Source organism: Sus scrofa, chromosome 4 (genome assembly GCF_000003025.6).
Source record: "Sus scrofa isolate TJ Tabasco breed Duroc chromosome 4, Sscrofa11.1, whole genome shotgun sequence".
NCBI classification, from domain to species: domain Eukaryota; kingdom Metazoa; phylum Chordata; class Mammalia; order Artiodactyla; family Suidae; genus Sus; species Sus scrofa.
In genome coordinates, this window is record NC_010446.5 from 57,480,524 (window position 1) to 57,496,599 (window position 16,076).

General features: G+C 35.1%; 1 long non-coding RNA gene across 1 annotated transcript in view; it reads right to left on the minus strand.

The window, feature by feature from the left end:
- The window catches only part of LOC106510042, a 186,691-nt gene that overhangs the window by 17,414 nt on the left and 153,201 nt on the right, over positions 1–16,076 (minus strand). Inside the window, exon 4 of the long non-coding RNA XR_002343242.1 lies at positions 143–225. This is a non-coding gene — a long non-coding RNA (uncharacterized LOC106510042). The remainder of the gene's footprint in view (positions 1–142; positions 226–16,076) is intronic.

Here is a 16,076-nt window from a genome sequence, read left to right on the forward strand (position 1 = left end):
AGTTTTTGAATATTTATGTGTGGATATAGATTAATGGAAGTGATGTAGATTTCAGCCAGAAACAAACAAATGAAATCAGGGCAAGCAGACAAAGCATTTTCCTGTTTAAAAAAGGAAAATAACTTATATAAGGCATATGTACCTTTTTTCCTGAATTGAAGAAGTTTTTGGATGACTTCTTAGCAATTCAACCAAAATCAAAGAAATTTTCTCCATCCAGAATATCTTTCAAGAAACAAAATTGAAGACTATCAGACAGGGCAAATACTGCTTGGTACTATCTTTCCATTTTTAATGACATCTATAGGATATTTATTTTGAATCAATGTTTCCATATTTTAATATTTTCTATCTTCAAAGCCTATATCAAGTACAGAATATTTTTGGGTGTTATTGAAATATATAATCTTAACCCAGTATGTTGGTTAATAACAATAAGTAGCCATGCATTTATTTTATATCTTTTTCATGGAAAACCACTGAAATTTTTCAGATAACTATATCACAGGAAAATAATTCATTCTGTATTATTACGGTCTCTCATTATTGTTTAAAAACACATAAATAGGATGTTATGAAAAATACAGAATAATTTATGATTATGGGAATCCCGATTTCCCATTCCCAAATCATGAATCCCAGCAATTTGCAAAAACAAGTGGATTTTTTACAAGCATCCTAGGTCATGCTAATGTGTATGTATTGTGTGGCCACACAGCTAACATTGCCTTGCTCAATGGAGACTCCAGGAACTTTAGGGGAGTAGCCGGAAGGATGGATTAGGGTTGGAAGGGCACTGGGGAGAAGAGTTTAACTGGTTGTTATAGATGTTCTTTAAATAACACCATAGACACTGCAGCTAAATCAGATTGCTCACATATGACATGACGGTATTATGTCTATTACAATATTACGTCTATTATGATATTATAGCCATGTCTATGGTTTATTGTAATAATTAATGCAAATGAGACAAAGTACCTTCTTAGATTCGTGCCCAGCATATGACAATCCCCCTTCCCCTTTCCCCACCTTGCCTGCCTTGACCTTCCATGAACCCGGAGTTCTACGGCTATTTGTTAACTACAGATTTAGGATATTAACACTGATCAATAAATCACTCTGTGCCTCCAAGGTATCAGCATAAGCCTGAGTGCCTGCAGGAGGAAGCCAAGATGAGAATAGCAATGGTGTCCCCACTGGCGGCCACGAAGTGTGTGTTGAATGAGACTAGATTGTCTGGGTTGCTTTGTATCTGTTAGAATTCAGTGCACACCTTTGCTTAAACACAAATACTGCATTCTTTACAGCAGGTGCCAGAACATTTCCAGATTCTGAAGTGATGACTCTACAAGCTTATGCTTTGAGAATTATAGTCATAAACACAGAAAACCATGCCCATAAACAGAAGTTTAGGACTCTTGTTTGCTTTATAACCCTACACTAATTGACTTAACCAAAGGACTGATATTTATGTAAAGTGTAATTGGCACAGGACGTTAAAAAGTTTCTAAGAGAATGCATTAAATCAGTTAACTTTGCATGAAACATAGCAAATCACAGAGCATTTTAATCTCAAAATCTGGGGTTTGTAAGTCTGTGAATTTTTATAGATATAATTTGTAGAAAAGTGACAGGGTAATGTAGCTGTCAGCTAGATTGTATTAATCCCCTAATTAGAAAGACAGTTCAAAGCAATAGAGGGTCTTCTGAAAAGAACTAAATACATGTTTCCAGTCTAATTGGTTTGGCAGCCTGACTCTTAGCACACTTCTTATCCCTCAGGCCTGAGTCACTAATGTTTGGGGTTATGCTACATCTTTTCTTCCTGAATGCACACTTATTTAAAAGTACTCACTACATTTTATTCTGCTGGGAGACATGAAGCTCTGCGAAGCATGGCTATGACAGACTGGTACTTCCACGGCAATCATTTGAGCCATCTGCATGTGGATTTCTTTTCACAACTGTGGACCCTAATTTCCTCCCTTTTTATGGAGGACAGAAATTCACCTTGCTTTTGTTTCAGTGTGCCTGGGGCCCTGCCTGAGCCATGTGCTCATAAGTGTGGGATTATGAGAGAATTCGGGAGAGGCAGATGCCTGTGGTCTTTCATTTGAGTTCTGAGAAAGTGCTTACAGTTTCCTCTGCAACTATTTTAGTGTCTCCTAGTACTGTCCTGCGGGGAAGTTCTTCCTTGGGCCTGACTTGAATCACCCCCACCCACAGTGATGGAACATTTTGTTCTTGCTCTGGCCTTTGGACTTCTAGGTTAAGTATCACCCACCCTTCAGTTTATTCTCAAAGTGTCTCAGGCGGAGATGGAGGAATTAGATACTCAAGTACATACAAATGAGTCAACACAGGGCAGAGCTGTTACTGAACGCTGGTTGGAATCCAACAAGAGCAGGCTCAGCAGGGGTAATTTTCATGTCTGTTCAGAATTACACTCATCAGGGAAGAAACTGGCCATGATATGCAGACTTTTTTGTTTGATCTTTATTTTCACCCTTAAAGAAATTAAAGTATAATTTACATGCAGTAAAACTGACCCTTTTTAGTAACACATAATTCTGCTGGTTTTGATATACACACCATCATATAACCACCACCACAATCAATCGAAACGTAGACCAGTTCCTTCCCTCCAAAAAATTACCTTATAATGCTTTGTAAGCTGCCCCAGTCCCTTTAAACCACTGATCTATTTTTTCCCTTTTTAAGAACATCATAAGAATGAAACACAGTATGCAGCCTTTCAATTCTGGATTCCTTAGCTTAGTATTAGGCATTTAAAAATCATCCATTTTCTCATGTATATCAATAGTGCATACATTAATGAGTAGTCATGTTATTCCTCTGTATGTATGTGCCAGATTTGTTTATCCATTTTCCAACTAAAGGACTTTAGGGGAGATTCCAGTTGGAGCAATTATGAATCAAGCCACTGCAAATATTTGTGTAGTGATTTTTGTAAGAGCACAGAATTTCATTTCACTTGTATAAATACTTAGGAGTGAAATGGCTGAGTCTTATGGTATAAGGGCATAATTAACATTATGAAGCTACCAAAGTGTTTTTTAAAGTAGCTGTATCAATTTACATTTACATCAGCAGGGTATGAGTTCTGGTTGCTCCACCTCCTAGCATGCACTCCATATAGTCAGTCTTTTAATTTAATTTAATTTAATAATTTAATTTAATTTTTGGCCACAATTGCAGCATGTGGGAAGTTCCCCAGCCAGGGATCAAACCCATGCCACAGTTGCAGCCTGCACCACAGCTGCAGCAACACTGGATCCTTAACCCCCTGTGCTACAGGGGAACTGGGAGCCTCCCAGTCTTTTATTTTTTCTTTTTACAACAGCACCTGCAGCATATGGAGGTTCCGAGGCCAGGGGTTGAATCAGAGATGCAGCTGTAGCCTTCACCACAAGCTCACCAACACTGGATCCAAGCCCCACCTGTGACACACATGGCAGCTTGCAGTGGTGCTGGATCCTTAACTCACTGAGTGAGGCCTGGGATCAAACCCACATCCTCACAGAGACAACATTCTGTCCTTAATCCTCTGAGCCACAGTGGGAACTCTCCCAGTCTTTTTAATTTTAAACTTTTTAAATAAGTACATAGTGCTATTTCATTGTGGTTTTATTTTTCATTTCCCTAAAACTAATGATGTTGAGCATTTTTTTCATAAGTTTATTTGATATTTGCATATCTTCTCTGAAGAAGTGTCTATTTAAATCTTTTACGTATTTTGTTTTCTGCTGTCTGAGTTTTGAAGAGTGTTTAATATACTATACAAGTCTTTTCTTAGACATGAATTTGCAAATCTGTTCTTCCAGTTTATGTCTTGTCTTTCATTCTCTTAACAATCTTGAAAAACAGAAGTTCTTAATTATGAAGTGTCATTTATTATTTTTTCTTTTCTGATTCATATTTTTGATATCAGAACTAAGAAATCTCTGCCTAACCCAAAGTCATAAAGGTTTTCTCTTATGTTTTGTTTTAGAAATGTTAAGTTTTTAGATTTTACATTTAGATTTATGGCCCATTTTTAGCAGAATTCTTCTGGGAAAAAATTATAAATAAAATTCTTTAATATTTCTGCACATGGATAACCAATTTATCCCACACCACATGTTGAAAGATAATCCTTTCTCCATTAAATTCCCTTTGAAACTTTGTCAAAAATCAACTGCATGTTATATATATAACTATATATGTGTCAGTTTCTGAACTTTCAATTCTATTCGGTAGATCCCTTATCTATCCGTATGTTAGTATTACTCGACTATATTAGTAGATTTATAGTAAGTCTTAAAATAAATTAGTGTTAGACTGCCAAATCTGTTATTTTTCAGAATTATTTAGGCTATTTTAAGTCCTTTGGATTTCAATACGAATTTTATAATCAGATAAGGAGGATTTTATTATTCTCTCTTTTGGCTCAGATATTTTCATTGCACACATTTTAAATAATTAGAAATCTCTCACACTGATGAATCATGATGAGATCTCTTTGACTATTGCTTCTACACTCTAAAAGAGTTCCTAATGAAAATATATATATGAATAGTTTATCTTGGCATATTTTGGTATATCTTGAAATAATGGGTAAGAATCCATGAGAACAAACACTAACTGAATCAGTCATAAGTGAACATTTCTACTTTATTAAAGATTATTAGAGACAACTATACTATGTCACTTATTGAGTAATTTTAAACATGCCAGAGGAAGAGTTCCTCAGTGCAACTGAAACATTAAATCAATTCTATTTTTATTCAAGTCCACATTTTGGCCTTTGTCCTCATTTTTATATGTGCTCACATTCTCCTTGTTTAATGCACAAGGGTAATGTCTTCATGTATTTTATGTTATAGGAAAAAGTATAAGAATTGGCAAGGACTACTCATACTCATAATTACCTTGCCTTGGGCAGGTGTAAACATATGAAAACCAGTGTCAAGCAACTCATTTGGATTTCAAATTCATAATATCTTTGGCCAAGAAATGCATCTGAGTATTTTTCTAAAAAGGCATTTTAATTTTATCTACATGTTAGGACCACCTGAGGACTTGATGTCTACCTTGTTCCTGAATCAAATGCATCATAATATCTAGAAAGGGAATTCAGATGTTAACTTTAAATAAATAAATAAATAAATAAATACAACCTCATGTGATTGCAGTAGGTTGGCCACACAATACCACTTACGTGAGAAATCGAAAAGAGTCAAATTCACAGAAACAGAGAGTACAATGGTGGTTGCCAGAGGCCAGGGGAAGGGGTAAATGGGCAGTTAGTTAACAGTACAAAGTTTCAGTTATACCAGATGAACAGTCTTAGAGATCTACTGTATAGCGTAATGCTTATGGTTAACAATACTGCACTGTATACCTAAAATTTTACTGCAAAGGTAGATCTTACATTAAATGTTTTTAATCAAAAAAGATAATAATAATAATAATAAATATGAAAGAAGTTTTGGGGGTGATGAATATATTTATGACATACATTATGGTAAGGATTTCGTGGATATATGCTTTTTTTTTTTTTTGTCTTTTTAGGGCTGCATCCGCAGCATGTGCAGGTTCCCAGGCTAGGGGTCCAATTGGAGCTATAGCTGCTGGCCTATGCCACAGCCACAGCAACGCCAGATTTGAGCTGTGTCTGCGACCTACATCACAGCTCCCAGCAATGCAGATCCTTAACCCACTGAGCAGGGACAGGGATCGAACCCGCAACCTCATTATTCCTAGTCAGATTCATTTCTGCTGCATCACAACAGGAACTCCCATGGATATATGCTTATATCTAAACTCACCAAGTTGTATATATTAAATATGCACAGATTTTTGTATGCCAAATCATATCTCAATAAAATACTTACAAATTATATATATAATTTAGTATATGTAGTAAATACATATATTATGACATGTATACATATTTATTTATATAATATACATACATATAGACACAGGAAAGAGGGATAAAAGACAATAAAATATAAAATATAATTAATGTGTTGTACAATTTGTTTCTTTTTTTTTCAGTTTTAAGTAGAAAAAGGCAATGAGATAACCGACTTACTAGAAGATGAAATAAATGCTACTCTTTCTAATGTGGTTAATTCAGAGACTCTATAATTATTTGAATTATGTTGTCAATGTTTTGTTCTGTTTTTAAATAAGGATATTCTAAAATATGTTTGGAAGTGTTCCCTCCTCTTCTGTTTTTCCTGGGAGTTTGAGTATGATTAGTAATAGTTCTTTTTTAAATGTTAGATAGAATCCCTCAGTAAAGCCATCTAGTCCTGGACTTTTGTTTGTTAGGAGGTCTTTGATTACCGATTCAATATCTTTACCAATAATCATTCTATTTAGAATTTTTATTTCTTCATGATTCAATGGTGCTGGAAGATATGTTTCTAGAAATTTATCCATTTCTTCTAGACTATGCAATTTGTTGGCATACAGTTGTTCATCGTAGTCCCTTATGATCCTTTGTACTTTTATGGAATCACTTTTTTTTTTCTCTCTCTTTTTTAGGGCCACACCTGCAGCACATGGAAGTTCCCAGGCTAGGGCTTGAATCAAAGCTCCAGCTGCCAGCCTACACCACAGCTACAGCAATGCCAGATCCAAGCCATGTTTGCAAACTACATGACATCTTATGGCAATGCTGGATTCTTAACCCACTGAGTGAGGCCAGAGATTGAACCTGTGTTCTCATGGATACTAGTTGGGCTCATTACTGCTGAACCATGACAGGAACTCTTGTGCAATCACTTGTGATGTCTCTACTTTTATTTCTAATTTTACTTATTAGAGTCCTTTCTTGGTAAATAGACACAGCTCTTAGTTTCACGGATCTGTTATTTTTCTTTCATTTTTTTTCAGTCTCTGGTTCTTTGGGCATAGGTTGTCCTTCTTTTCCTACTTCCTTCATATATAAAGGTAGGTTGTTTATTTGAGAGCTTTCTTTTTTCTTAATGTGGGTATTTATCACTACGAAATTTCCTCATCGGGTGATTTTGCTGCATCCGATAAATTTTGGAATGAGTATTTCCATTTTCATTCAGCTCAAGACAATATTTTTGTATTTCTATTTTGATTTCTTCTTTGACCCATTGATTATTCAGCTGCATATTGTTTAATTTCCATATATTTGTGAATTTTCCAGTTTTCTCCTTGTAACTGAGTTCTAGTTTCACATCACTTTGGTCAGAAAAAAATACTTGATATGGTTTCAATATTTTCTAAAATTATGAAGATTTGCTTTTTTGATATAACATATGATCTATTCTAGAGAATCTTCCATTTACATCTAAGAAGAGTGTTATTGGATGGAATATTCTGTATATGTCTTTTAGGGACATCTGGTCTAACATAGAGTTTAAATCCAATGTTTTCTTAATGACTTCCATCTAGATGACTTATCCATGTTGAAAGTGGGTATTAAAATTCCCTGCTATTTCTCCTTTCAGATCTCAAATCTGTTAATATTTGCTTCATATATTGAGGTGCTCCTAGGTTGAGTGCATGGATATTTACAAATGTTATATCCTTTTGATGAATTGAGCACTTTATCATAATATAATGATCTTTGTCTCTTGTTATCAGTTGGCTTAAAGTACATTTTGTCAGATGTAAGTATAGCTATTCTTGCTTTCTTTTGGTTTCTGTTTGCATGGAATATATTTTTCTATTCCTTCACTTTTAGCTTATGTGTATATTTAAACCAAAAGTGAGTCTCTCATAGAAAGCATATAGTTTGGTCCTGTTTTTTTTTTAATTTTATTTTTATTTTATTTTAAAAGACACTCTACGTCTTTTAATTGCATAATCTGGTCTGATTACATTTCAAGCTATTAACGATTGGTGTGGACTTAGTATTGTCATTTAAAAAATTGTTTTCTGCTTGAGTTGTAATTCCTTTGTTTCTTTTTCCTTCTCTTACTGTCTTCTTTTGTGATTTAATGATTTTCTGAGGTGATATGCTTTTTCCAGGGGTTTGGTGGTATGGGTTAGATATCCAGAAAGGCAGTTCTCATGACAGTTAGAATGCTAAGTCTTATTTTGCCTCCTTTAAGGTTTTAAAACTTGAAAATATACCTTTTAAGAGAAGCTTATTCACCCCTTAAAACTTGAAAATACAATTTAAGTAATCAAGCCCTAAGAATTCAAAGATGAACAGAAATGTAGAAAATAATATATTTAACCAGGTTAAATCCACTGGAACATTTTTCTTACTTAAGCTGAGTATCAATTACTTAATTTTTGCCTAAAAAAACAAAACAATTTTAACAACTAACACAGATAGCAGTTTCAGGGGAGAAATTATAAAATTATTTTAGGAGAGAAAATAAGCATGTATGAGCAATTTGTAGCTGTACAAATAAGTTTAAACATTTTTATTAGTCCAAGTTCCCAAATTTAGCTTGAACACAAAACCTTTTAGCAGTTTATCATTTTATTGTCAACTCTTAGTGTATACAAACTAATTTATTTTTAAGGTAATGAAAGCAAATTCTAGTGTATATATTTATTTCTTAATATATTTCACTTGGAACTCCTTATTCACAACTTTAAAAGCACTAGAAAAAATTACTTCAGTATAGATAATCTTGATTTAAAAAATATCTCATACTCTTCCCATCTCCATTTCCCTTCTACCTTCATCTAGCAAAGATTATTTTATTTAAATGACAGAAATATTTTATTTAAGACTAATATTAATTTTCCTATCAGTTTCCTCAGAGGAAGATGTTGGATTTAGTTATATATAATTGCTATGTTAATTAGCATCCGTGGGAGAGTAATCTTCCAAACCAAAATCCTACTTATGTCTTCAACTGATAAACTGTCTCAAAAAAACAATATTCTAGAAGTTATTTCCTTAGGGCCTATTATTCATAAAATGAAATTGAATATTTTGAAAAAGTTTCTACTCTCAACAAGGATAGATTAAGCACTTACTATGTGCCAAGTACTGAGGTATGCCCTAAAGATATAAACAAACAGATAAATGAGATGTATCCATGGAGTTGCTGACAGCTTAATAAATTTTGGAATATACAATTTGTAGATATTTTTAAACTCTCAAGTGCAAGCACTTTCTTAGCAAGCATTTTTTTTTCATTGCTCTACCACAGATTTGTCACAGATTGAACCTTCTGTCATCCATGGAAAAGCTTCCATAAGATAAGAAATTTGTAATTTCAAAGAAGCAAAATACATGAATAAGAAATTAAACTTTTGCTACACTGACTAACTGATCACACAACTCAACTAAAAATAAATCTTTCAGGAAACAAAAATACATGAAATGTTTTATTTATCACTTTTATAAAGAAAAAAGTGGTTGACTGATTTTCCTCCCTTTTTCAAAAGGTTACTTGATTTCATGTAGAAATAACCACATCACTTAGGAGATAAGATAAATCAGCTACTGTCTGCTCTTGAATTAATATCCCTTAAGGTTCCAGTGTTTTTCTCTCTTTTTGCACCCAATCTGTAGAATCAAAAGAATACTTTTAATGAATTACATAAAATATACTTTTTTAAACTCCTATTTCCTTTAAATATTTTCACTTTCAGAAGACATTGCTGAAGGAAACACAAGATAAGGAACAAATCGAAAAAAATCATGCACATTAAAACCTCATATATTAAATTAACATTTGTGATAAAATGGAGAAAACATGAAAGAGTCAGTGATTTTGTTCTCAGGCTCCTTGACCCCTACCAGTTAAAAACCAAGACAAAAACAAAGAAAATTTTCTACACTTGTTTTTTCTTCCTTATCTCTACTTTCAACTTACTTTCCATTTGTCAAAAACCTCATTTGGGAAAAGGAGTGAGTTCTCAGGTTTAGTTCTGTACAGACTTTCAGCAAAAAACCTTTGGTTTTGCAATCATTATGGTCAATAGCCTTGGAAAAGCAACATTTTTTTTTTAATGCCTTAGTTTAACATTCTGAATACCATCAGCTGGGCAGTGTCAATACGTTTTACACATTTGGGTTAATGCGATTCAGCTCTGACCCTCATATTTTCTCACATCAAAACATAAGTCTCTCATTTTGAAAATTTATTTTTGATCTTCCATGATCGTAAGATGACATTAATTCAAGATAGACTTACTTGTACTAGGTTATTTGTTTCAGCTTCATGGTTTATTCCTTTACACACTGATATACTTTAGCCTTGATTTCTTTTCTTAATTATCTGGTCAGAATTCTATCTCAAAAAATTAACTTATATGTAGTATATAGCAAACTCTCATTTGTAAATAACATGACAACTAATACATATTTTCATCCATACAAATGCCACAATTTATGCATGTAAAGAATTACAAAATAAATACTAGGACTTATAAGATCTAATATCTGCTCTTAAGAAGCTTAGGTTTATAGTGAAGAGGATGGAAGCATGAAAGCTAAAAATGCCAGGCAGTTACAGACTAAAAGTTTTTTATTTTTTATTTTATTTTATTTTATTACCTTTTTAGGGCTGCACCTGAGGCATATGGAAGTTCCCAGGCTGGGGATCCAATCGGAGCTATAGCCGCTGGCCTGTGCCACAGCCACAGCAACTCCAGATCTGAGCTACATCTGCAACTTACACCACAGTTCACGGCAATGCCGTAACCTTCACTCACTGAGCAAGGCCAGGGATCGAATCTGTGTCCCCATGGATGCTAGTCAGATACGTTTCCACTGAGCCACAACGGGAACTCCTAAAATTTCTAATTCAGAGCAAGGAAATGCAAAATCTGTTACTGCTCAGGTCACATATATCATTTTCCATAGATTAACTCCACTTTATGTCCATGTCTTGATTTAAGAATTCCCCATTCTTTCTCCCACACAAAATTATCCAAGCTTGGGTGACAAAGGACTGTTGAGGAAAACTCCACATTGATGTGAAATATGAATTGTATATTATTTTGGCTAGAAAAGAGGAGGGAGAAATAACATTATCAGGTATATCAAAGAATGATATAATATTGGTTCATTCGTTCCACAAATATTCCCTTACTTTCCTTCTAACCATTCAATCAAGGTAGTCAGCATTGTCATGTAAACTTGTCTATCATCTATAGTAGTGATAAGACTTTGTTTCTAAAATTTTTGAAAAGATGAGACTTTTGTCACAAAACTCAATAATTGGTCTTATTAACATCCTGTTTTTCAGAGATCGCTTGGCATAAGATTAGAGACACAATTTGGAACAACAACAACAAAAATCCGCTATTCAAATCCCATGTCTTCCCTTTATTGGCTCTGTGAACTTGAGAAAATGTATCATTTCTGTTCTCCTTATTTTTAAGTTGAGACAGTGCCAAATTTTAGAATTAAATGAGACAGAGCACACAAAACACTCAGTAGAGTACATAGAGGTAATCAGTAAAAAATTGAGTTGACGCTAAATGTGACACGGCATGTTCAAGCTCTTAAAACATCAATGGTTCCATGAACCAGTCACTAAAATCCTTGCAGAGAAATCAGTCCTATCCTTGCTGGCTACTCTGCTGGATCCACAAAAGTGTAGGCTAGGCTAGCTCATTCCCAATCAAAAACAGGACCTTGAAGGCCTTGCTTGACTAGCATAGGTTTTCTACACTAGATGCCTCTTGTCTGTGTCAATACCCCTTAGAAATTCATTATTACTGAAGAAAAAAATAGAGACCAAATGGAAGTAGATCCACTGCCTGTCCCAAATAAATGAGTGCATTAACACACTCTGATTTCTGGAAGCTTTGAACTGCTTCTCAACTCTTCCATCTCCAGAGCCTTCTCCTGGCATCAGATCTACAGAAGAGGAGAATATCAAGTTTTTCCTCATAAATCACCATGAACTTAGTCATCATATTGCCTCCAGATCTGCCTTTTAGTTAATAGACTTGTGATGAATAAATAATCTAGTTCCAAAATCTCCGCCTGTTGACTCTCCAGAAGACTCACCCTATTGATTCCTTTCATATTCTGATTCATAACTTTCCTTGTGAATGTGGGGAAAATACAATCATATTTGAAAACAGAACAAAAGTTGTATTTGGTTAAATACATGACTACTACCTACTATCTGCTTTGTGATGGTAAAGCGAACTTTTAAAAGTTAAAAAGTATGCCTTCTCCTCCACATGGTAACTGGAATTTGTGTATATCTCAAAGTTTCAGAGATGGTATTAGCAGAAAATTTTCTTAGCAAACATCTAGGCCACCCAGAAATTTGCAGTTCATGATGGTAGGACTATAGAGTAATTCTCTCAAGTAACAAATTTAGAAGTGGAAAACCTGGACTCAGGTATCAGGTCTGTCTTAAAGTTCTATAACATGGGACCATCTGTTTAACTTCTTTGGTCCTCAGTTTATTCTCCTGTATACTGAAAGAGTGGGGGTTGGACTTTCTCTAAGTCCCCTTCTAGATCTCAAAAGTCTATTATCTATCTATTCTAAATCAATCAGGCAAGGCCTTTTCTTATATACTCATTTCACAACATTGTATTTTGTTTCAATATATGACATATTTGGGACATGAAACAATCTTGATGAGAAAAACCAGTCAATGGGAGTTCCTGGAATTCCTGTTGTGGCTCAGCAGTTAAGAACCTGACTAGTATTTGCAAGGATGTGGTTTGATCCCTGGCCTCACTCAGTGGATTAAACATCTGGTGTTGCCATGAGCTATGGTGTAGGTCACAGACGCAGCTTGGAACTGTTGTTGCTATCTATGGCTGTGGTGTAGACTGGCAGATATAGCTTCGATTTAACCCCTAGCCTGGGAACTTATGTATGCCACAGGTACATGGCCCAAAAAGCAAAAAAAAAAAAAAAAAAGAAAAAGTTTCTGCCATGATGCAATGGGTTAAGAATCTGACTGCAACAGTTCAGGTCTCCACAGAGGTGTGGGTTTGGCACAGTAGGTTAAAGGATCAGCGTTCACACAGCTAACAGCTATTACATAGGTCGCAGCTGTGGCTCAGGTTCAGTTCCCAGCCTGGAAACTTCCATATGCCATGGGTGCAGTCCTATCAAAGAAGTATTTTTTTGAAGTACTTTTTCTACTTATTTCAGTGAAAATATCAGGTACCTTATTTTTATATATTAATTATTGAATTCAATTTTCCAAAGACCTTCTTTTCCATCGAAAACAAGTACAAATGATGGCTACAGTTTTTTTAAATGTAAATGTATGCATAGGCTGACTAGAAATTAGGGCTCATGGAGACATAGTGCAGAAGCAGTCTTTAGCCCTGTGGCATGCAGTGTATCCCTGTGAATTGTGGTTGACTTGTTTAAGGATTGATGAGATAATAAGATGGAAAACAAAACCTAGGGCTAGTCCAAGATTGGAAGTCTAATTGGAGATATCACCAAAATGATAGAACACATCAGAATAAAGACGAGCCAGAAATAAAGTCATCTATCACCAACCTCAATCTTTAGCAAAGAAATTTGCATATCTCCAAGCCTGGTCATGATGCAGAGGAGGGAAGAATTCCTTTTGAGATGTTGAAACCACAGGTACCTTTTCAGAGGTTGGAAGCATAGGTTCATATTCCCTAGCTTGCAGCAAAGAAAATTAAAAAGGCTGGGAATTGGTTTAAAATGATCTGGGAGTTCCCGTCATGTAGTTGTTTGTCCACCCTTCAGGAAAAATAGGAGCCAATTACATGTAGTATACCAAAAATAGATTTTAAAAAAACTTCACCCAGCTGTGAGACTTTAGGTAAAATCATTCACCTTAGGTTTCAGTTACTTTATTTGTAAAATCAGAGTGATGGACCTCAGCTCTAAAATTCTTTGTCTGTGAGGATGATCCAAGGATATGGCAAATCTTGCACAGATATGTCATTATCTACAATTATGAACAGCAAGTTGTGTTCTATGATGGGCAATGGAAAGCAGAAAATTTGTTTAAGTTAGTGTTCACTGCATTGCAGCAGTTTGGAGTGAACAATGGGATACCTTCTTACAGATATAGCCAGGAACACGAAGAAACACTGGGTTTCGTGTTCCCATGGAAATATAACCTCAATTAAAATTCTATTCTCATCTTTATGAAACTGTGAACAAGAATCCAAAAAATCAAGAATAATACTGCGAAACCTGCTGAGCTTTGTAATAGCCCATGCTCTCCTGCACTGATTTAATTCAGCTTTTATTAATCAGAAATGTGCATCATAATAGCTTCTGGAGTATTTTCAAATTATGTATTACCAAACCCAACCCGAGGCCATTAAATCAGACTTTCCCAGGGTGTGAACCTGAAATATATTTGTTTTGTTTGATCCATGGATGGAAACACTGATTTAATGAAATTCAGCTTCTAGATATAATTTGCAAAGGATTTTTAAAAAGGAGATAATAGAATCAAGCCATTTCTTATAAATAAAAAAAAGCTAATGACCCCCCAAAGCAGTCCAGAACTCATTATGGTCATCTGTCAGAAATTCTGCATACTAACTGTACAAAATAACAATGACTGTGATGGTAAGAGGGATTCTAGTTTTTTGCAAAGAACAATTTACCCACCTATGCACCAGCTATAATAAATACCAGGGTTTGAAGCAGCCTATTAATTAAAAAAATTTCAGGAAAAAAAACTGTGAGATACAAACTCAAAGGAAGGCAATTTCAATTACCTATAGAATAGTAAGAACTAAGATATCTTGGGTGCTTATCCAGGTCCAGATACCATGCCAGAAACTTTTAATAGATTTTCTTTCCTAGTCATGATAAGTTAATAAAAGACAAAGAGATCAAAGCTAACAAAGGTTAAAATACTTCCCCAAGGGCTTGGAATTAATAAACAGCAAAGCCAATGACCTTAAAACCAGGTCTATGATTGCAAATTTTGTTAGATATGATACTAATGATGTCATTCACTATTATTTGAAATCATATGGACAGAAAGAAAAAAAAAGTTTTCATTGTGCTATCATCTCTGTTATTGATATGGACATCAATGATGTTGCGGAAATTATACCCTCCCCAAACAAAGAGGATGAACAAAGAGAAATTCTCTTGTTCTATAACCATCCCCAAAAGGAGAAGAAATTCCCACTAAACAAAGTACATAAAGAGCTTTCCTGCCTTCTCTCTGTGGCACGTGGGTGTAGAGAGAACTGTAAGCCAGTCTGGTTTTCCTGAAAGTGCTTTTTGGATGTGGGTGTAGGTGGGATTTGACCACAAATATGGGCAGGTACCAAAGGAAGAACTGAATACAGAGCTTGGAGTGAAAGGCAGAGCTGGAATGGACAGGAGACCCTGAAGAAGAAAGGAAATGGGAAGTCTTTCATGGAAAAGGATCAGTCAAAGAGAGCCTTCGATGGAGAGAGATGGGTTACCAGCCTTGAGCCCACTTGGTCAGAAGGGAAGAATAAATCCTTATGCTTCTTTATGAGGTCTGTTCAATCATTGCACCAAAAAGGAAGAAAGAATGTTGTTTATGTGTGATAAGAAAATCGAGTACAGAGCATAACATAAATAAAACCTGCTTTTATACATGTATTCTAGCTCCTATAGCAAAACAGTCATCACTAGCCTTCATTGATTTTTAAGTTAAATGATCCATACCAAGTGTGTCTTTCTCTTAAAGAGATGCAAAATGTTTTGGTTGAATTTTTTCCTGTTCCCACAACAAACTATGGATCCTCCTCACTGACTCATTGCTGTTATTCCATGAACCACTTAGAGATTCCTAACATATGAGAGTGGATCAGCAGTAGGTCATGGGCTTTTAGAAATGATAGGGATGGACAATAACAACCTGTATTTGCAGATGAGGAAATTCAACTCAGAGAGAGCTAGTGATTTCCTGATGGTCCCAGTAGCTTTTAATGGCAGAGCTGTGCTTAAAATACTGATGAATCCTATTCTAGAGGGTCTTCTATCTTTTTCAGGGGTTTTCAACACATGTTCCACTGAGCTTAGAGATAAGCTATCTGCAGATGAAACCATTCTCGAGTTTGGTACGGCTGCTTCCTCTGCTGGGAATTGAATTTGTTAACAGCAGCCAACAATTCCACCCAAAGTGATATCTGCCTTCAGC